A 21,939-nucleotide genomic window follows, 5' to 3' on the forward strand; every position below is an offset into this window, starting at 1 on the left:
CCCCTCCTGTTTCTGGGAACTCGCAGCTGAGATCGCCAGCTTGCCGCAGTGTGGGCTGAGTGGTGGAAATATTGAGGGATGAGGTCCTTCATCTAAGCATCACCCATGAAGCTCCCAGCCAGCAGCTCAGCATTAGCTTTGTAGTGAGGTCCCTCAGCTCAGGTCCTAACCTACATCCTCCGCAGCACCTCTGCCATCCCAGCCATATAAGCAGGGCAAGAGACCTTTGTCTCTGTCAGATTTTAGGTGCTTCATAGTCTGTGAAATGCCAGCCACCTCTCTGAAGCCTCTGCAAGCCTTGTCACCTCCTCACACCTAAAAATACCCCCAGCAACATGAGGCCTTGGCTCCACAGAGGTGAACATGGACCTGGCGACTTGCACAGCAACGAGCAGATGATAGAAGTGAGTTGGCATAAAACACCTCCCCCCAGCAAAGCTCTCTAAACCGCACAAACTACCCGTGACTCGCTGGCTCTGCAGGATACAGCTTGTCTCCCTCGGCCGCTGGAGATGCTCGGATAAGTCATCTGCTTATCAAGACGTTGTTACACTCGGTCATAAACGAACATAAGCTGCTTGTCTTTTCTTCCAGCCATTGAGGCAGGATGAGCGAGCAAGCTGGAAGGGAAATCAGAAGCCTCGCTGGGTCTGTGTGGTTTTGGGCGAGCCACACGAGTCCTGACACTCAATCTGAGCTGCCAGGCCTGCTTCATTTTGGGAATAACAGCAATGATGAGAGCAGGCTGGTGCAGGAAAGGTATTTGTGGCATGGTTTGAAATGGCGGCCTGGGGATTTTTCTGTAGAAAGGAGATGCAACACTGAAGTGTTCTAACTTCCGGTGGCTTGAAGTGGGCATGACTTTCTTGGTCTGGAGAGGGGAGCTGCCACCCAGAAATACTCCAGCTGAAGAGGTAAAGGATGGTCTGTGGGGCATGACAGAGTTGGCAGGCTACAACATGCATGACTCCAGACTTTAGAAGCAGCACCACGGCAGTGAGCAGCGAGAGAGGCAGAGGTGTCTTGCCACAGTCCTTCAATTGATAGGAAAAGGGAAACTTTTTAGCCCATCCCAACCAGGAAGCGTGTTCCACTTCATAAAAGAAAAACCACCTCCTGTACATCTGTAGTTGTGGATTCCTGCTTTACCGGCACTTCTGACAAAGTTCCAGCCAGAGTCGGGCTCACTTTCTTGCAGGTTTTTCTGGTGTAATTCACATTTCATCCTGGGGTGCACCAGGGCCCGGGGCATTGCGAGTACCCAACATCAGAAGGGGCCCTGTGACCATCTATGGGGAAGGGGACATATCCCCACATGGATGCAGCAGCCAAAATATGACCAGCCTCAGATCTTTCCTTCTTTTGCAAGCTCCCAACTGCAACAAAAGCAATATGCTGCTCATCACCCTGCTCAGCATGTGCTTTCTGCGCACCCAGAAAAACAGTGCTTGAGCTGTTATAATAATCCTCATGCAGGATTTTTTCAGTTCTGCTGGAGTCCAGAGCTGAAGCCCCCCAACAGATTGCTGGTGCAGACCCTGTGCTGAAAGATGCAGTCTGGGGAGCCCGAGCAGCAGTGGATGCTGCTCCGGAGAGAACAGTTTCCTTGTGCCACCTTGTGGAATCCAGCAAAAAATACAGCAAGCCAGCACACCAAAAGTAACTCCTTATATTAAAAAGGGTTGTCGCTTTGAAAAAGCGGTTCACTTGTTGCTGCTCCCAGGCAGAGTGCTGCGATTTCCGCACTGTACATTGACCCCGAGAGAAATCTGCATCCCTGATGCACATCTTGATGCCTTCCCTTTCCCTCTCCCTCTGGTTGTCAGCCCAGCAGTGAGAGCAGCTATCTGTAGAGTATATTAACCCCTTCATCACCTCAAATGATACCTCAGGGCTGGAGGTGTTTGGCTCAGCTCTGCATGCTGAAGCCTCCTGCCTTAGTCTTTCAGAGAGAGCAAAACTGGGCCATCACCCAAAGGTGGAAGCATCACTCAAATGAGCTCTGAGCCAGGAGCAAGGAGTCCATGGCCAAAATCACACACCAAACAGCTCTGCCTGTCTTCTTCCTACTAACCAGACCCAGGGCCTCCTTTCCAGCAGACTTATCTAAAAGACCCCCTTTGCAACCTCAGACAACCACAATCTCCAGCGATGTGGCACCCAGGAGCAGCTCAGCCCAGCCTCCTGAGCTAGGACACGTTCCGCATGCTCCACCACCCCAGCTTTGGGCCAGGCATGGAGACAAAACACTGGGATTTTTGTCTATAACTGAAGACACTGCATATTTCTTTTTCATAAACAAGTTTTTCACTGCTCTTTTGCCAGGTACTGTCAAGGGAGAGGTGTCCTCCCCACCCTCCCAAAAGCTTAAACCATGGAAAAGAAACAAACACCATCTCTAAGAGTCCCTCTTAATTTTTTTTTTTTTTTTTTTTTTTTTTTTTTACCTTTGGAAAGCTGTCTCAGCCTCCGGGGAGGGCTTACAATTGCCTTTTTCTCCTCCCTGTTCCTTCTCTTGGTAGAGAAGGAAAATCCCAACTGCTATCCCATGACCAGTGAATTCCGGCCAGGGTTGGCCTCTTACGGGGGAAAAAAAATCTCAAATCTCCTCCCCTCTCTCTGGTATTTCTCATCTTAGTTGAATACAGGCCAAACTGGCATTTCTGTGAAGTGTTTCAGGTCATTTATGTAAAAATCACTCCTGCTGTTAAATATCAAAGAAGATTTGACCCTTGTTTTCTGTACATCTAGTCCCCCCTGCAGCGTCCTCCTTTAAATACACCATACCCTCTTCCCCATCCCCCCCTCAGTTAAAAACTTTATGGCCAGCTATGTTATGATGCCTGTGGACCACCAGTTTGAGATATGGAAGTACTCAGTTTGGGGGGGAAATGAGTGTTTTCCACTTCTTTTCGTGCCATTGACCTCATTGGTCTTGTCCTTTGGACAGAGAGCCCCTAGGGACAGAGGTCATTTCCCACCCTATGTTCATACAGCACCTTGCACAGATTTGACCCAAAACAGTGGTCCTGGTCTCCACCAAAGCACAGCTGGAGGAAACCACTGCCTCTAAGGCATTCATCAATACAGGACCTTGTATCTCTATAGCCATATAGGTCAGCTTAAAGCCACTTGGTGCAACAGCAATTTACCTGTGACACCCCAAGCCCCCAAAACATCACAGAAGTCAGCAAGCCCTGGGAGAGGCTGAACACAGAAGAGGTCCATGAACACTCTCTGGGCTTGTTTCCTGTCGTGGGGGATTTATATAGCTGCCAGGGTTGATGCCGTAGGTGCAGGGAGATCATCCCACTTCTAGGTATCCAGTTACTGCATCATCTCACCCGAAACAGTGCTCCCGCTGTTAAGGCATCGGCCAGATCACCCCTTCCAGGAAGATGAAACGTCAGCACCCTGCAGACATCCTCACTGCCTGCTCCGAGACGCAAGGGGATTATTTCACGTACAATGGATTTTCATTCAGCCCGAGAGCGTCTAATTTGATCCAGGGACTCACAGAGCGGAGAGCTGGCGAAACTAGATGACCAGATGTTTTCTGAGGAGGCTTGCACTCTTCTGTGGCACAGCGAGACAGACGTTAGTGGCAGCTTTGCTCAAGGATATAGATCAGTGGAGAAATTCGTGAGAACATGCTGCTGTCAGCACGAGCGACGTACATGCTGTACTCTGTACATCACTGCACGTTCCTACTCTGCCAAAGTCTCCCTGCTGCAGAGCAGAGGAGGAGGTCGAATTACCGAGCCTATGTTTCAGATCCACAAAAAACCTTCGGTGTTAGCTCTGCAATGGGTTGTTCTCTGCCCCAGCATTCTCCCTTGAACTAGGGGCAACGGCTGGTATTTTAATACCCATTCGGTGCCAGGTTTTGGAGGTGAAGAGGAAGTGGGATGCTCTGCAAGGCTGTCACAGCACCGTGGCCCAGGGATTGGACTGTGAGCTGCCATGCAGTAGGGTCCCCTCCTTGGTCTGGGCATCAAGTAAATACCCTGCCATAGGTCAGCTTCTGGTGTGTGCGCCCAAACTCGGGGTGGGGAATGGCAATTTGGAAAAGCTGACGGACAGCCTCAGACGCCGATTCTGCAGCCTGGGCTGTGTGTCTGCAGGACATTATCCATTGCCGCGTGCCCTGTGCTGGAGGGATCTCCAGCTAAAGACAGGTTCTGAGCTGCATCCTAATAATACATTGACCCCCAGGAGAGTGCTGGCATGGCCAGCCATCACTAGGTCAGTCCTTACAATGTTAGCATCCAAAATGCTGTCGTCACCAGAGGAGGTGCCCTCAGAAGGTTAGGGGCAGCCCAGTGGAGGTTGTGCCAAGAACAGCATGCGGAGCTGGAGCAGTGGGTGGGTATGCGGGAATTTAAACCCCTGCCTCAATAGCTCATCGGCAGGGTGCTCTTCTTGCCTCCTCCTGGAGATAGCTACAAGTTGCTTTCGTCTTCTCCATATTTGTGCTCAATGTGATTTTGGACATATGGGTTAGAAAGGGCCATACATTAAAGCTTAAGCCCCAGCCTGACAGCAGCGTTTTGTTCACAGTGGATAATGTTTACCTTACAGGTAAAAAAGGAATGCAAACACCCAGTACTTAGCATGATTATTTTCTGGTTGATGATAACTTCATCTTGAATCAGTACAGCAAGAGAGGTAGTCCTGCCATGAGGCTTCCTCAAAGCCAGGCATAAGGATGAGCTCCGCTTCATCTCCAAAGCCATTTCTGGGCGGAGAGGCTGGAGGATGAGGTTAGCCAGAGGACCAGGTTGCAGCTGATGGTGCCGCAGATATGCTAGCAGGTTTCAGTAGAGCAAGAGATGGAGATTACTTCTTGGAGCTAGGGGAAAATTGGTAGACATTGATTTCATCTTTAATTTCTGGGTTTCCATCCCAGGTAGGGTAATGCATCTCTGGACCCTTGCTTTGAGGACAATGCACGCATTTAGCTTTTACCTTGATGTCTGACTCACATTAGGAATGATTTTGGGACAGCCAGCAACCTACCGGCATTTCACTTTCCTGGGAGGACTGACGAAAACAGTAACTCACCAGACACCTTTCCTGGTCACCGGTCCCTCTACCTTTCACTTGCAAACAAAGCAAAAGCTGGGAAGATCCATCTCCCTGCAGTGCCTGCCACTGCCTCCCTGCCAAAGTTGCTCCTCCATGCAAGAGACCCCGCAAAGCAAAAACACATGTCAGCGGTGGCCAGGCTGGATGTGAATCTTTCTAGTTCAAGAACAATAAGTTCAATGGATGGAGGAATCAAAGCTGCCAGTGCCAAAGGACAACAAACAAATAAATCTTCCAAAGTATAAGATTGCTCCAAAGGCGGGGAGGCGGGGAGGAAGCCTAACGCAGATTAACTGTGATTTGGGAGAGGAAACCAATGAAAGAAATGCTAATGTTTGTGGATGGTTCTCATCCACCACTTGTTCACCTCCTCTGTTTGGAGGACCAGAGACCCCTGAGTGTTAGATAAAATAGGAAAAATCACACACAGAATAAACCAAGAAGATCCAAGCTTTGGGACCCGTCCCCACAGAGGAAGAGGAGCTTGGTAGTATGCAGCCTTCTGTCTTACAAGAGCTGATGCAGTCTGGTGCATCCCATGGAAGTAAGGCTGGGTTTTGACCTGGAGCATCCGTTATCTCAGATATGAGGCCTTGCCCTGGCACATGGCTACCTTGCTTGCCAACAGCGCTCTGTCAAAGCTGCTGGGCTGCAGTTTTGTCACATCTTTACAAAGCCCAGCAATGGTCTCATATAGTGGCTTTTTGTGGCCAGCAAGCCTCTGCTGATCCAGCATTTACCAGAAAGTTTGATGGAAAACAGGTGTTTAAGATGGAGAATGTTTGCTAAATCCACCTCATTTATCAGACTGAAAAAGCAGAGTTTTGACTGCTCCATATTTTTACTGAAATGACTCATTACCTGGTGAAAGGCAGACAGCCCCCAGCATAGTCACCTTCAATCCAGCTCCAAGTCATCCCCACTTTGAAAATTCACAATAAAACCATCTGACCCTGCAGATAGTCTGAGACTGGGACAGGATGACGGAAGTTACATGTATTTGGAGGGTGTTGAATTAGACTATTTGCTTGCAAGAGGATAAAACATCCCCTGCGAAAGCTGATCAGGCTTGATACGCTCAAATACTCCAGCATCTGAGGTTTGGAGAGCAGGTTCAGATGAAAGGACCAGCACTAGGCTGGACTCTGCTGTGACCAGGGGAAAGCTCGCCTTGTCGGGCAAACCCTTGGGGTGATGGCACAGAGCACCCATTCATAGCTGGTTTGGGAGCAAGAAATTTGGACAGAGCATCATCTGCCATGGACTCACCCTCTCTGTGTGCCTCCTCCCTAGGAGCGGTGACGTGCTATCCCAGAAGGAACGGGCCAGCGTGCCTGGCAACATTGTTTATGGACCACAGGGAGCCAGAACAACTCCATCAGGCTTTGCTGGCACTCAGGCTCACTCCTCCTGAGTTTCACTTGCCTAGATGCTTGGTCCCATAAAGACCAGCCCCGTTCTAGCTTGCTTGTAGTAGACAGGTGACCTGCTACTAGGTGGTGCGGGGCTTTTTTGGGGACAAGCATGCTGTTGTTCTGCCTTGAGGAAATGATGCGATTTTCACGTGTTGCCACTGCAGAATGAATGAATGAGGCATTTGATGGAGGACACATTACTAAGGCTGGCAAGCCTGCTGGCTCTGGGTTTTATAAGGAACGCTGAAGGCTTTTTTTCCACTCGTTTCTGCCATGAGCGGTTGGAAAGGGTGGTAAACAGCAACTGTAACCATGCAAAGCTGTCTCCACCTCTTCCTGCCCTGGGACAGGTTGATCTTTCACATCCAGGGACATACCCAACCCAGGGGCTGCAGCCTGGTGGCCCCAGCACCGCCAGAGCTGCAGGTGCCTGCGGGAAGAGGAGGAGGCCATTGCCTAAAGGGATGCCTACATTTGCAGATGGGGAAAGGTTCATTGCCACAGAGGTTGCCCAGTAATTAGGAGATGTTTCCATAACCCCCTGAGCCTTTGCACTCAATGTTTGCTCCCCAAAACTGAGCTACAGGACAACAAGGCTTGCTATTGAAGTTAATTCCATGTATTTACCTGTGTGCATTTTATTGTGTGTGAATAACCTGGCAGTGCTGAGGAACTGGTGCTTGCTTAAAGAAAAACTATCCAACTAAAGACTGAGGTTGTGTCTGCGTCTCTGATGCAGCTCATGCAGAAAAACACATTACTCTGGAAACCGCCTAGACCAGCCAGAAACGTACCCATACTTTGAGTGAGTTTCTAGATGGATTTGGGCAAAAACCTTGGCTTTTTAGTTTCCAAAGGAGCTTTAGCCATTTACAGGGGAAAATTCAGCATCTCCCAAATGATGCCTCACCAGCTCTACTCAAAGCAGCAAAAGGCACAGTGGAAACAACAGAGTTTTACCTCTTTGTTAGAAACTCGGTGTCTCCAGAGGCCTCAGACACAAAGATCTTATGCACAAGTTGTTCCACATGCTCGGTGCAAATCACAGACAAGCCGCTTAGGAATAAATACATACTGCCCATATACATACTCCAAACAAAACAGCTACAATGTGGAGACACTGTTAATACTGACTCTCCAACAAGTGATGCAATGTTCATAAGAGAGAGAGAAAGATTACACAGCCTGGACCCCCGTGTTCACCCAGCAGGACTCCCTGGCATGAGAAGCCCTGTGCCAACCAGCTGGGGACAGCAAGGACCTTCCCTGTGGAGGAGAAGCAAGTGCATCCCACCCTGCAGTACCTTTAGCAACAGCAATGCCAGGATACAATGCAACGTGGGGATGCTCAGTAACAAACACTCTGTTTTGTTATCACTGAGAAATAAGGTGTCACCCTCTGTGTTGCAGCAGATCCGTGATGCCCTGGGGAGCAGCAGCCACCTCTGCCCACCATGACTCTCCCCAGGGAGGGCAGCATGCTTCTGCAGGAGGCAAAACTTTGATGCCCGCACCCTCTGGCTCCTGCAGTCAATCACACCCTCAGGAAAGAAAATACCAGTCCTACATTAATGCCCAAGAGACCAGAGAGTGACTATAAGCTGTGGGATGAAGCTGGAGAAATTAAGCCCAGGGAGGAAACCAAGAAGCTACATGATGTGAGAGATGGAAAGGGGAGTGGGGATTCAGCCCTGCTCAAATCCATGTGATTACCTTGAGCAAAATGTGGGAGTTTTCTCCCCTTAATTCATAGTTCTTTTGATTTCAGGGGAGTGGCCCAATTTTCACACCTGAATTAAGCCTCTTCATCTTAGCATCAGCTCCAAAGATTAAAAAGAAGCAGTGTTTCTGACAGATCACCTGGCAGGAAAGCATGGCAAGGGCTGATTAAGGACCTGGTGCCCCTGGGGGGAAGCAGCAGCCCTGGTGAGGTTGGGGTGTAGGTCACAATCCCCATGGGGTGTTTCAGACCCCAGCATTGCTGCTCCCTTGGCTTTCTTCTCACCCTACCCACAAGCAAGAGCTGCTCGTGAAAAATTCCATTTATCATGGAAAAGGTCACATAGGCAAGATAAAAATATATATTCTTATTCCTTCAATAGGGACCCCTATCAAGAACATACACCCTGGAGAGTGAGACATATGGTACATCAACACAGAGCTTTACATTTCCAGTGCCGCCATCTCCCTCTTTTCTCTTTACCGCTGGTGCGCAGTGACCACAAGTTTCCAAGGAACTGGCTACAGCAAAACCTCAGGTCTTCCTCCCCCCCGTATCTTCCCGACTAATATAACTCATTCATAGCTATGAATAATTCCCTATAATTCCTCCTCAGCTCGTCTGCCGTTACATCATCCCGCCCGTGTGGGCAGCGAGTATTTCTGGCTTCTCCCTGACTCCAGCTCTGTTCAAGCCACCTCACTTCTCTCACCAGTAATTAGTAACAGTCATTTCCATCACAAAAAGGGAAGTTTCATTGGAACCTTTGAAATTCAGCCCATTTCAAACAGCTTTTTATGCAGCACAGGACTTCAAAGTTGCCACAGGACACGGAGGCCACGACTTTGAAAGATTTTTTGATCCCCTTTAGCAAGGCATCACCTGGAAGTATCTAATGCAAGAAAACAGGAGCAACCCAAAGCATCAGCTGACAAGGTCTATATTGGCCAAAACACATCTTTTATTCTGAAAAAGAGCTCAGCTAGCATCTTTCCTAGAAGCTGAGCATCATGGTTCACATTACAGTCTACTGACCCACAAGCTACGCATTGTGTTAGAGGGGAAAATATTCACATTATTTACATATTTGAGAGTAGTTTGTTCCTTGTCATCACGGACACTGAAAAGCCCTTCCAGCGGGAGGGCTTTCTGCAGGATGCAGTTGGTCAGGGCTCAAAGTTTCTTTGAGTTACAATCTCTCCTATAGGCCACAGATTAAGAATATATATATACACTCAGATAATACATGCAGCCCTGGTGTAGGCTTGCTTTTATTCCTTCTTCTGGAGTTAGCCCGTTGCTGTGATTTATTAGCAGTATTAGCCTCAGACATGTTACAACAAAACAGGCATCCTTTTAAGAAATCACTGATTTATCAAAAGTGTTTTCTAGCATACACAGAGATTTATAAAAGCTTTGGTTTGGGGAAAAAAGAAGACACACAGTACAATGCATTTCAGTACCCCCACTAATAATATATATTAATAAATAGTAAAATTCATAAAAATAACTCCTAATAAACCCTACTAGGTGAAGCTTGTATTGCAGCTTTGGTTTTAAATGATAACACTAAAGAAGAGGTAAAAAAGGAAGAAAACCACTTTTCAATTAGCCCTAAACCATTTATTCTGTTAGGAAGGTTTTCCCTCCAGTCACATGGGAGATGCTGAAATTTTCAGCTTCATTCTTAAGGCTTTTCCTGCTGTTGCTTTTCAAAATTGTGAGAGCTAAGACCATGAGACTGCAGCCTCTGCCCAACTCCATACAACAGCTCTTTCTCCTACAGCAGTCACGCCAGTCCCCATTTTTCACCCTTCACATAAGCTAGGGAGACAAAACCCACTGTACCACAGACAAGGAACCTAGAGCAGACAAGTTACCTGTGATCGTACAGCCAGGAGATCCCCAGATTACAGTTCCCCCAACACTACCCCAGGGAGCCCTGGGAACGCAGTAATATTCACCCCACTGACCTGTGCTGGGGCACGAACCTCCCTCCCCTGGTGCCAATTAGGGCATGTGCCTTTGATTGCAATTAAGCCTGGTTTGCACCCAGGTTGTTAAGATGCTCCTAGCATTACCAAGCCTTTCCCAAGATCCCTCCCAGCACAGTCTGCCTTGAACCCACTATCAGAACTTTGTCCTTGAGGATAGGAGGGACATTTTGCGGAGGTGTTTTAATTTCTTTGCCAGCACTGCAGGATGGGAATGGCAGAGCCAAGTGGCTCTTCTCTTGCCTTAATTCCCACCCTAACCTGCCCAGCTCACTTTCTCCCCACCTTCTCTGCACGCTCTAGAGATGCTCCTGCTATTTCCGCCTGGTTGTTTCAGCATTGAGGCTAGTATCAAATGTGGCACAAATACATCAGGACACATTTATGCAGAGGCAGACAGACAAACAGAAAGCGCAGGAGAAAAGCAGAACCAAAATAAGCTTTAGAAAATATTTCCTGGACCACTTCCTAACCGGGGTGCTGGTGGCGGGGGAAGTATTTGGATGGAAGCAGCAGCAAATCCTTTGGAACTAATGAAAACCATCTAGTGTGAGCAAAATGAAAATGCAATCTGCAGCTCTGCCCTTGTTTGAGCACAGCAGCTTTCTGCCTTGCTTTGCAAGCAGAAGAAAGATCTTGTTCTTTGAAATGGCAGCGTGAGGGCCATGGCTGGACCCTGTGCCTTCAGTCCGCTGTGCAGATGCGAAGGCTGGTGATGGAAAAATAACAGAACAACCCTTGGTTTTGGCAGTACCCACTAATTTCAGAGTATGCAGCAGCCCTGTCTTGCAGGAGCAGGTTTTATTCTCAGGGAAGAAGGTGACCTTGGGGTTGGTGGATGCCTGAGGAGTCCCTGGAGGAAAAGCCAGTAGATGGTGCTCAAGCATGGAGCCAAGGCAGGAAGCTCCTGGGTGTCCCCACACATATGTGACACAGAGCCGGCCACTCTTCTTGTGTGAATCACACGGGGGGAATCTGCAGAGCGTTTCTCAAATTGGGGGTGGAAATGGCCCAGCCAAAGTGCATCGGCACACAGAAAAGAACTACAAAATTTCACCACTCCCTGCCTGTTTCACTGACCTTTTTTTAAGGGTCCCAAGCTGAGACCCTTATTCTGGGGTCAAGGTTCCCTTTGCATTCGGGCAAGGATGTAGCATACAGGGCATTTTGTCATGGGTAGAAAGAGAATTCCTCAAAACCCTCTTCCTGACTCATAGCATTAATCACGTCTAGTTATTAATACACCAGGGAGGAAATCTTGCTAAATTTAGCCCCAGCTGCTTCTAGAAATTACCGACATGATGTGATTCAGTCTTTTACCAATTATCAGAGAGGGTTTGTTTGGTGTCTGGGGATGGAAATAAGTCTGCCTCTGCAGATGTCACCGTGTCCCCAGAGGTTTTGCTCTCCCCCTGGGACATCGCAGCAGCCTTGGTGGGGACCTGCCTGCGTCCGCCCTTGATGCCGTGGCGGATGGGAAATGGTTTGCTGGGGATCACCAACGCAAATATAGAGAGAACTGCTAAAGGAAGGATTGAAAAGTATCGTAAGTGGAAAAAAAAATAAATCCACCCTGAAACACCCTCAGCATCCTGGCTGGCTGCTCTCCCTCTGCACGCCAGCTACAAAGCCCCTTTTTGGAAAGGAAAACCTTTCAGCTGAGTTATTACAGTCACAAAGGCAATCAGATGGGAATTTAAGACCTCTTATAGTCTCATTTAATTATTGGAGCACTTGGTAAAAGTCATTTCAATATTGAAACCATATTAAGACATATGCAGGATGCGAATAGAATAAATACTAACTTCCAAGTTAAAGATGTTCTCAATCAAGCTATGATAGGCGTATGCAGGTTGTATGCATTTTGTCAATATTGTTACACTATTTATTTCCAATCCTCTACCTCGGCTGTTTTTCACTACTGTTCTGGGGTGGCTGGAGCTTTTCTGTGTTTTATTATTTTGGTTTTCCCAGTCACTTAAAACTGTTTTTCTGCATTCCTTCATTGCCATCCATGCAGAAAACTGTGGTTTCTGAAGGTTATCTGAACTAATTGCAATACAGATCCCAGCTGCCTTTTAGCTTGTGTGACCAAACTATCCTGGTTTCTGCTGGTGGTGACAACCTGGAACTTCTGGGCCCCACTCGGTGGATGTAATTCTTGCTGGATGCATCGTACAGATGACAGAGAGACAGACATGTGCAGGAGAGGTGACAGCAAGGGTACGGGACTTGTGATTTCAAGCGCATTTATTGCTTCCCCTCTGAAATCGGTTTTTTTCCCCTCTGCGACAGAAAAGAAAAGCTTTTCCTGCACTCGATCTGCATCAGAGAGGTCAATTTTGACTCCAAGCCTGCTGCTCCAGAGCTGGCATCTAATTTCCAGGTGGGTTTTGGCACAGCTTCCCACACCCATAGTCCCTTCAGCTGAGACCCCATCTCCCTTCTTTGACTACTGTGCAAGGATAGGCTGAAAGGAGAAAACACAGGGCAGCACATCGCCTGGGCCTGCCTGTTCTGCAAGAGGCTGGTAACAGGGTATGAGTGCCCATGGCCACAAGCTGCTGATTTATAGGGTTGTGCTGGTGCCACTGCAGCATCCCAGCTGGGCTCTCCCACTTGAAACCAAATTTAGAAGGAAAAGAATTCAGTTTGGACACTTCGGCCAGCAAAGCGCACCTTTATCATGTATGTTTTATCCTCTAGCAGCTGTCCCTCACCCCTCTTGGCTGCTGTTATGTGTTTGTCTTTGCTTTCCAGCAGACCCCGTTTCCTCCATCACCTGTTCAGCTGCCCTCTGACACCCAGTGAGGAGCTGCAGCTCCCTTTGCTGGGCACATTTATGATTTGGGAACACCCTGCCTTTGAGCTCCAGCTTGCCAGATCTGGGGGGGGGGACACGACACCCTGCTTGCTTTCAGGGGTGCGGCTGGGGATGTTTGCACTGGATCCCTCCACAAGGCTGGCGCTCAGTCTCAGCAAGCGCCAAGCCAAGCACCATTTCTAAAATGAGCTGTTGCATCAGTTCAAGGGCTCAGCACTTTCCTGAAGCATTCCAGCTATTTCTTTATGTGGCTAGTCTTTCAAACAGCACAAAACCTAGAGCAAACATCATAAATCCCCATTTGAAATGAAGAGAATTTGAGTATTTGATTCCAGCGACACCATCTCAGTTCCAGCCTTATATGGACCCAAACAAGGGCAAAAGATAAGAATTAATGTTTCCATAGCAGAATTTCCTGCAAAACACAACCCAGTACAGACCAAAATGTTTAATTTTGACCAGTGACATGCTGTCACTTGAAGCAGAGGAATAAAATTAGTCCCCAAACCTGCCTGATACGGTCTGCCTAATGAAAGGTTAAAGGTATTTTTTCACAGTGCAAAGTTTTTTAAAAAAAAAAAACCTTTAGGAACTTTCAAACTTTTATCTGAAACTTCACACTAGCCTATCTATACTTTAAAATATTTATCCTTATGCTAAGGGGCTAACTTTTCTTTACAAGTTACTCTATAACATAATCCCCTTACTTCTTCCTCACCATCAGGGCAAGTAAAAAATCCCTGTTACATGGAAATACGAAACTGCATTAAGAAGAGACTGTCTCCCCTGCGCTGATGCTCGTAACTGTGCAGGGGGAGAGACTGAGCTTTCGGCAGCCTCGAGCACCTCCAAACGACGCTTTGCCAGAGCCCCGCGTAACTTGGCTTGGTCCTTGGCACATCCTGGCTCCTGCAAACATCCAAGTCCAGCCCTTCCCGACCAAAAGGCATAGTTAAATCAGTTCCTGCGACCCTGCGGGACGTTTTTCTTTTATGTATTTCTTCTCACCGATAACAAGGAGAAGCATTCTGGAGATGTCAGGGCCAGCGCGGGAAGGGGAAGCCACACAGTGCGGAGGCGTCCCCCGGGGCGGGGGGGGACCGCGTGTCATGAGCAGCTCTGACCTCAGCCCCGGGAACGCCAGCACCAACCATCTGGATCCCATTTGCGACGCCGGATCGCCCGGCCCCCCGACACTCCCGCGCCAGCCGCCTCCTCCGGCCTCGCTCAGACCCGTGGCAGCCGGCTCGCGGGGACCAGCGCACCCCCATTTCCCTCGCCCCACCAGTGCTTGCACCCCACCGAGCACGGCGAGCGGGGACCGGGGAGGCTGAGCAGCACTGGCATGCCATGAAGCAAGGGTGAGAGGCGCTTCGGAGTGGAAAATCCTGGAATAAATAACTTTTTCTGAGGTTCGCCCAGGGGTAAGTGTTGCTTTCCTCGCGGGGACCCTTAGCCCAGGCTGAGCAGCTGCTGTGCTGCGTTTCCCTTCATCAACAGGGTGTTAGTCTTTGGGGAGTTTTCAAGGCATTTTGAGCAAAGCAGTGTCCTCAGAGCAAAGCTACCTCAGGGTCTGCATTCTGCTTGGGAAACCACAGCGATGCAGCCGGCTCGCTCACACCAGGAGCCTCCTCGCCAAGCCACCGCAGGTGCACGGGGACACTCATGGCCCCACCAGTGCGGGGGAATTGCATTCATTTCAAGGCACTGAGCAGGGTTTTTCGCCTGCTGCTGCAGGACGGTGTTTGCCTTTGATGCCTTGAAGTCACTGCAGCAGCAGTTTTGTGGCATGGGAGAGAGATGCTCGGGAAGTGGTGGGGTGGGTGCCCCAAGGAGGACATGTAGTGGTTCAGGGAGCTGCTTGGGCATGAGGAGGTGGGTGCATGCACGGGACCCTGCAAGGACTCTGGCTAAGAGGGTGTCTCACAGGTGTTTCCTGCTCCCCAGGCATGCCCTCAGGGCTGGGGTTGTTTGGTAGCAGCCCTCACCCCTCCCGCCTCACGGCAAGGTAGGATGAACGAGCCAGAGATGCTTGTCAGCTCATCCACCCCACGCAGCTCCCACTGCTGGGAATGTCCTCGCTGCTCCAGGGTGGGCCAGCACTGTTGTGGCTCCAGGGATGATCCTTATCCTCTCACTGTCATCCACGGAGAGGGAAATTGGCCAAATGTTAGATATTTTTCCCCAGGGGCTCTCCAGCCTTGAATGGAGCCACCTCTCCTCTCCACAGCCCCATTCCTGATCCCTCCTGCCTTTCCCAACTCATTCACCCCATAGCCCCAGTTGCCCTCAATTCCCCAGGGCTTTGCACACATCAATGCTCTTGCCAAGGGGGCGGCTATGACTAATCATGGAGACACCCCACCACTGTCCCTCTTGGCTCAGCAAAGTCCTCCTTTCCCAACCAGCGCCCGGAACAAGAAAGGGTTGCAGCCAAATTGGTTTCCTGAACAGGCACAGTGGCCAAAACGGGCTGGAGCGGAGGTGGCCAAAGCCACTTTGGTTCCAGCGGGTGCAATGGGAAACTCTCAGCTCATTTCTGGTTGCTGCAATGATTCACGTACACTCTCAGGGGAGGAATGTTGCATTTTTCAAACTTCTGGCTTTACCCCGTTACTTAATAGCTTAAAAAAAAAAAAAAGCAGTATTGTTAGTTGGATAATTACTGTGCTTATATAGTGCTGTTTTAGGGGCACAGCCACCCAGTTTGGGAGCTTTGTGGAGGTCAGAGAGATGACTCCAGCCAAAGGCTGTTGTGAAGACCTGGGGCACTCCTCCAAGGCCACATAGGAATATAGTGGCAGAGCAGAGACCCAGCTCTGCACCTCCCCAGCACCATCCCTTAACTCACCAGTACCAGAGCTCAGGTAAAGAGGCTTTATATCCCCAACTTTATACCCTCATGCCACCCTAGTCTTTACAGAGAGGCTGACCATGACCAGGAATGCGATGGCATTTCTAAGACACGAGCACAGGGCTGCGCACTTGCTGCTGCCGCATCATCATTCATTCATTCCCTTTCCCTTTTTCAGCTGCCTCCCCAGTTCCCTTTCTGTTTTTTCAGAAGTCTTTACAGTTTTCCATTCAAAAGCATTGACTTTCCCTGATTTCAGAGCGAGCTAAACCAGCTCCCACTGTATTCCCATAAGTCAAGGAGAAAAAAAAGATGTTGTTCCTCTCCTAACTTTTGCTACGTGCCTGTCCGGGAACAGGAGGGAAGGGAACATCTTATTCCTTCCATCAGTGCAAACTCGGGTAACTGCAGTCTTGCCAGCCTTGGACTGTATTCCCCCAGCCTGAACGCATTTGATTTGCAGCAAGGGGACGAACCTGCCCCCACACTGGGTGTGCGCAGCAGCGGGGCTGGCTACGGGTGGCATTGCATGCCTGCTCTCCACTGTGAATCACGGCCAGCCCTGCTCCTCTGCATGCCCATCACTTTTTCCACCTTTTAAGTGATCTGTGTTCCACATTAAGGAGCCGATTTGTTTGGGTGGAGAGGCACTGGGAGGCTTAGGTTACTATACATAAAGAGTCATTGATCTTTGAGGGAGTTTCCTCTCCTTTTTAGCAAATACTCCCTTTCCTCTTATTAACTACTCTATTTTAGTCTCAGTCCTCAGATGAGGAAAACAACCAGATTTCAAGCCAACAACATGCTTATAAGAACAGAAGTGAATTTCTGATTCATATTTAGCACTAGCACCGAGCGAACTTGCCTGGGTATGATATAAAAGCAGTATAATTCTGCTGCTTTACTGAATGCTGGTTTTCAAAGTCAGAGCTAAAGACATCTGCAAAAGCAGGAAGATTTTCCAACCTTTTAAGGTTGTTTGCTTTTAATACTCAGGTCTACCTTTGTAGGAAGAAATGTTTTCAGGAGCAGCCCTCAGCCCAACCACCCTCACCTTCCCAGTGCCATCATTGCCAGATGGCAGCAATGTTAATGGAAACCCTTCAAAAGACCCGGTGCAAACTGAAATGATTCCACTTGGAGCTGTGAACAAATTCAGGATCTGGCCTATATAGCTCATTCTGAGTCTCCAGAAGTATCTTTACTTCTCCTGGACGATATGGGGCCAGGTGAGATTTTGTGCTATATGAGCAAGTGGTGGCCAGATTAGAGGCTTGGGACACTCCTGTCCCTTTTCAAAGGTGACTGAGCTATTTCACATGGAAAAATCATGGCATTTAGCCTCCTAGGTGTCCAAATCACTCCCAGGAGTGGCTTTTGGCTAACATTTCAACCCAGCTCAGACCTCTTCACAGTGCAGATAAATTCAAGGGAGGATTCATTCATCCAGCTGAGAGAGAAGTATGCATCACCTCTAGAATTCAGTCTGTGCCACCATGGCTCCACATCAGGATTTCGGGAGCTGTTTCTCCTCCTGACTTGCTCCACAGCCAAAACTGGATGTGTAGCCCAATGCTGGGCCTGCAAATAATTGTTCTGGGTGGCCAGGGCCCACTTTTGAGTCACTGGCAAGGCTTACAGCAGCCTCATGGCTTCATTTCTGCTTCCCAGGGACATGCACATAGCAGAGAACAGCCAAGTCAAAGGGATTTCAGGCCAAGCATTTTGGCTGGGAAACAGGGTGATATTGAGGCATGGGGAGATCCCCACAAAGCAAATGCAGATGAAGGCAGAGGCCCCTTGGTTTTGACCCTGACATGTCCATGGGGTAGACTTCTAGAAGGGTCTGGAGGACACTCACAGCATCTCATCTCCTGCACCTCATGCCCTGCCAGATCTGTCAGAAAAGCTGCTGGGACCCAGGTACAAATTCCCCTCTTTCTCCCATGTGCAAGAGCGAATTTAAGGGCTACAATTGCTTTTCAGGCTTCTAGTCAAGATATTTCTTGCAGATGCCCCAGGGCTAGGCAGGAACACTGGACCACGTGTACTGTGATCTGGGACAGTGAGGCATCCCCAAAGGTCCCTGGCTGTGCCAGCTAGAAAATCTGCACAGGCTGCCCAAACTTAGGCCATTTGTCCTCAGAAGAACACACAAGTCATGGCTCTGCCTACCACAGCTGCTTTGGGTCCTCTGTCATTTCCCAGAGACTGCTGCTGCGGTGAGGTGAGCAGCGTTTCATGGGGAGGGAGATCCGATGGGAACAGATTTGACAAAAAGAATCACTAACTTTGGATTTGCTGGTTATCATACCCCAAGAGTCAGTTCTGCCCGGATCAGTCCTTTAGCCTTGAAGAAAAGCATCAAGCAACTACAAAATGCTAGCACAGAAAAACGCTCCGACAGATCCAGCTGTGCTGATTACTTTCTCTTACAGTCCAGCTAGACAGATAGCATCAGTGCCTGAAGCACTGCCCAGCCAGGACTTCAGATTTAAGGGGTATTTTGCAACAACATTATTCCCTCTACCTGCCATAGCACCCATCCATTTCTACAGATGTCACACATCACATTTCTTTTCACTCCAAAGCCATAGATACTTTCCCTTCCTCTTAAAGCCAGCCAGCACAGCTGAGATATATATAATAAATCAGTGATATGTAACAGCTGTAGTAATGTAGTGATTTTCCTGCCTTTTATGTTTTACTTTTTTTAAGTCTACTCATCTGCTTTGCGTTTCTACAGATTTTATTTTAAATACACTGTAGTGAAAAACACACACAAGCAAATGGTTGCTTAGAAAGTTAATTTGAAACATGCACTCAAAAAATTATGTAAAATGTAAAAATTTATGCACAGAGAAGTATGCAATAAGCAAAAAATAGCTGCTGGGAAAAATATTTAAGGAAATCACTTCATTGAGTTAGTAGCAGAAATGATTGCCTTTTGAAAGCATTATTAGTAACAGATGTATATCTTCTGATGAAATGGAGGACATACTGTGATACTAAGAGGTCACCACACTACATAAATTCTAGACAGACATAAAAACTTCAGATTATTGAAGACTACATGAGTTAATATTTTTGCACATGAGTTATTAAGAGACCAGCTACCCACACTTTGGTGCTAATTCTTAGTTGTCAGGTTTTTCAGCATTTTTTTTTTCTAGCTTCCAGTGATCATATCAAAAGCTCCACCAGAGCTTTCACCCCCAAGGACTGCAAGGAACTTTCATTAAAAAATAATTCAGGATGAAATTGTTTTGTTGAAAACACAGTTATTAAAAATAACAATAATCCAGGAGAATTAAGTTGTAAAACAGATACCTGCCATAATCAAGAATTAAAGTCAATTAACAGAAGTTCACATCGCTGTTTTTATCCTCCGCTGCCTGCAAGCTGGTACAATCTCCATCTTGTGACCAGTGGTAGTCTGGGACACAAAGCAAGAGCATATTGAGCAAAGCAAGTTACTTGCTGTGCCTCACCAAGGCAAGCCAAGAAAGACCTACTACCTCTAAACACCGAAACAATAAAAATCACATCATTTACTGCCTTAAGCCCACTCCTCCCACTGAGTCAGTGACTTGTTGTTGACACAGTCAAACCAGATACAAGCAGAGTTTTGGTTCAACCCCCTCCCCAAAGCACATTACCTCTACAAAAAACCCTTCTGTCTGTGCTGCTTCTTCTCCAGAGCTATCCCTGCAGGAACAGCCATCTCCTCACCCACCCCTCCCTGTGAGCACACAATTCCTTCTCCTTTGCTAACCAGGGTGCTGTGGAGGGCGTTGGGGATAGAAAGGAAAAGCCTGCTTGGGAGTACCTGTGCTTGAATGGGCCTCTTCTAATAAGCTATCAGTCAGTCTCTAAGAGACATCAACCACCTCTTTCTGCAAGACTTTGCTGCCTCTCTCCTTCTAGTAACTAATCTCAGCCTCTGTGCTTTTAAGATGGTTTTGGGGAAGTGTGATGCTAAAACTTATCTCTTATTGATGAACAAGACTTCCTGCTTGCATACAGCCATAAATACAGAGGAAGCTTCCATGGAGTAAGCTGCAAATAGAGCCGGAGGCCTCCTAAAGGCTAAAATAGAAAAGAAGGTGACTAAAAAGAACAGCCATTTTATTATTGCTTGAAACACGTGTTGTATTTCCCAGCTGGCCAGGGCCTGTGACTGAGTGTTGTTTTAGTATAGTGTGATATCCAAGTTTATCTCATGGTGCACTGAGGGCTGACCCACGATTCAGCTGTTTGGGTTTTCTAGGGTGGAGATACCTAAAACACATCTGGTTTCTCTGCCACAAGGCTCTGGGACCAAACCACAACCCAAAGGGACCTAATAGAGGTGAGCTCAGCCCCAGCTCTCCCCCAGGCTCCTTATATGAACATGGGCAAGGCAGTTCTTCAAGGGGTTTCAAATCAAAGGAGCCTTATAGATGTAGGTATAGATCCACCATGGACTTTGGAAATCTCACTCAATGTAAAGTCCAGTTGCCTACTAGTATGGGAGGGTCATGGGAGGTGTTGCAGGCAGGGGAGGTTTTGTAGCACCGGGGAGATGTGCTTTTCCCTTCTGCTGTGTTTCATGGCTGTAAACAGCCCCGTAAGGCTCTTTGCAGCTGCTCAGTGCTCAGACCAAAGAAACCCCAAATGTTTGCTTTGCTCCTGTCATTTACTAGCTGGCAAAACATTAATTTTCACTGGTTTATCTTGACGCTCTGTTCACCCCCAGCTGTTGTGACTGCAGAGAGCTAGGAAGCCAGCAGCTAATAAACAGGATGATAACATAACTTCCTGTGTTTCGGAAAAGAAATACTAGCACTTTTACAGCATACATTATTTTAATGGGCTGTTTTTCCACAGTGTGCATTTTATTTCACATTTTTCATTCATTTGTAGCAGCATTTTACTCCCAATGGATGCTGCAAGGCAAGTCCATCACAAAAAAATTGCAGCCGTTCCATAAACCTCTTCTACCAAGAGGGAATATGCTCTGATGGGGTTGGATGGATGGTTGCATGGGTGGTCATCACAAGCTCAGTGCTTTTTGCAAGCCTCAGCTCTGGGACATACAGACCTTTCTGTATTTGTGTGCTCAGGGGATGAACTCTGCTGAGATGCCCATGGAAGCTCCTGCACCCATGGGGGAGCAGAGCCCAGCTTTCTCCTCCCCATGCATCCTTTGGGTGAGCAAGCTGTAAATCAGTGACATGGTCCAGCAGAGCAGGTTCACTCCCACTGGAGGCACTGGAAGGACTGCCTTGGAAAAAAATAGCCAGGGGGATGGATGGATGGATTGGTGCTAGCTAACAAGGATGATTTCTTGGTCTTTCTACGAATGATGGTGATACTTCTGGGCTGCAGCAGCTGCCTCTATATATCAAGTAGTTGCCAATAACAGGGAAGAGTTGTCACATCTTAATTAATGCTGCGTGCTAGCTGCTGGCTCTGGGTGCCTATTAAACGTCTCTCCACCTGGTGTGATTATTATTATACACAATTGTGGGGGGAAAGGCAGGGGCTAGCTTTTGCCTGACTCATGTTATATGGCATTCATAAATACCATTTGGAGCACCTGGAAGAGTGAATGCTGCAAACCCCTTCTCCTGTGGAAGTCCAGACCCCAACCCAGCTTTGACATGCAGGGAGCTAGTGGAAGTGTCAGGATCATGCTGGGTTTCTGGAAACAAGATGGACATTGTCCCCTCCTTTCCACTGAACCCCTGTTTGATAGCCCTGAGGAGTATCTCTTCGGTGGAAGAGGGATCTGCTGTTCAGATGTTTATTTCTGAATTTTCCCTAATTCCCAGCACCTGGTTCTGTTTGCAGGTGCCAACAGTAGCCATCTGTGTAATTACCATTGTTTTCCTTAAGGAGGGTTTAGTCTTCCCACCAACCCCCTTAGGCTCTTGTACTAGTCATATCTCTCTGGGCTGATGGAGTTGGTAAGCATGGTTATGAGAAAATTATTTTTTTTTTTTTTAATCATGACCCAGTTAATAGCTTGGTATATTTGAATCACTTTTGGCTCATATGAG

At 48.0% G+C, this 21,939-nt stretch overlaps 1 protein-coding gene across 1 annotated transcript in view; it reads left to right on the forward strand.

Moving 5' to 3' along the window:
* Nucleotides 1–14,321: 14,321 nt before the first annotated feature.
* The window catches only part of COL6A3 (collagen type VI alpha 3 chain), a 64,631-nt gene continuing 57,013 nt past the window's right edge, over nt 14,322–21,939 (forward strand). Inside the window, exon 1 of the mRNA XM_075430646.1 lies at nt 14,322–14,465. The gene's annotated coding sequence lies outside the window, so the exon portion shown is untranslated. The remainder of the gene's footprint in view (nt 14,466–21,939) is intronic.

The sequence above is a fragment of the Opisthocomus hoazin genome, chromosome 9 (genome assembly GCF_030867145.1).
Source record: "Opisthocomus hoazin isolate bOpiHoa1 chromosome 9, bOpiHoa1.hap1, whole genome shotgun sequence".
NCBI lineage: Eukaryota > Metazoa > Chordata > Aves > Opisthocomiformes > Opisthocomidae > Opisthocomus > Opisthocomus hoazin.